Here is a 1,456-nt window from a genome sequence, read left to right as displayed (position 1 = left end):
GGCCCAGCCCCAACCCCGGCCGCGCCACCGGGGAGGGCTCTGTGGGGTGGGGGGTGTGGACCACGGTCCGGTGGGGCCAATGCAGCCCCATCCCATGCCCACCATCTCCACACCGTGCCCCCAAACCACCCCCAGCTCCCCGGCCATGCCCGGTGCTGCACCGTGGTGGCTGGGGAGAAATGCCCGGAGTTTGGGTAAACCGGCTGGGATAAACTCGGGGTGCCTGGGGGAGGGGACGGCCCTGCTGCAGGGGGAATAAGGAAAACCTTCCAAATCCCCACCAAACCCCCCAGCGAAGGGGCGCGCCGGAGGATGGATCGACTCAATAAACAAAGCCGCTCCCCGTCAGTGGAATAAAACCGCCAGGACCTCATCCAGCAGCGGGGACTGCGGGAGCCAGCGTGGGGAGGGAGCTGCCGACCGATGGAGGCACCAGCGCTGCCCGCGGCGTGCGGGGGGCAGCTTGGAATGGCGAAAAAGGCTTTCACTGAGCATCACAGAGCGCTTCATCGCGGGGGGAGGATTTGGGGGTAACCATGGCGCAGTGGTGCCGCGTTCCCGGGAGAAGCTGAGGCCAGGCCGGCCGGGGAGCCGTCAGAAATCCAAAAGCAACCAATTAGCCCAGGTCCCTCCACCAGCTGCCAGGGAGCGCAGGACCGAAACAAAAGGCATTAGGGAGCATAAGGAGATTTACATTTGCAAAGCTATTTCCATTTTAATAGGCCAGAGCGCTGTTAAATAGAGATTGCTATTTCTCCCCAAACACCCATATTTTTTGAAGTGGTTTACACCAAGATGACAAGCTGGGCTTTGGTGTTTTGGTGCTGTAAAGTCGTTTAACTCGTACCCAAAGCCACCGGGTGACTCGGCTCCATCTCCTTCCTCCCTCCTGCACAGGAAGGAGCGAGGTTTGAGCGCCAGGACCAGCCCTGCATAACAATTCCTCTCCCCCTCCTGCCGCTTCGCTCTCCGCCGCTTTGGCAGGGCACGACGCAAACGCTAACGAGCAGCCCCAGCCCGGCGGAGCGGGAGGCCAACGCTCAGCACAGCATTGCCCGGCAGCCCGGGGCAACGGCGCGTGCCACTGCGGTGACAAACGAGATGGCCGGCCCGGGGACAGATCCGCCGAGCGTCCCGTACCTGCCAGGCACGGTTCACACAGCAGCCCCCCCTTGCTGCACCCCATCCCCCTGCCAAACTTTGCAGGGAAGTTTAAGCATCGCAGGCCACGGTCCCGCACGCGTGTGCCCGAGCAGCTGATGGCCGCCTCCGCCTTCTCCGGCACCCGACCTCCGGCACCCAACCTCTGCCTTTGTGCCCGACCTGCACCTTCACACCCGATCTCCAGCACCCAACCTCTGGCACCCGACCTCCACCTTCGCACCCAACCTCCGCCTTTGTGCCTGACCTTCGCCTTCGCACGCGACTTCCACCTTCACACCCGACCTCCGCCTTC

The sequence above is a fragment of the Egretta garzetta genome, unplaced genomic scaffold (genome assembly GCF_000687185.1).
Source record: "Egretta garzetta isolate BGI_Z169 unplaced genomic scaffold, ASM68718v1 scaffold316, whole genome shotgun sequence".
Taxonomy (NCBI): Eukaryota; Metazoa; Chordata; class Aves; order Pelecaniformes; family Ardeidae; genus Egretta; species Egretta garzetta.
This window is presented reverse-complemented; position numbering follows the sequence as displayed.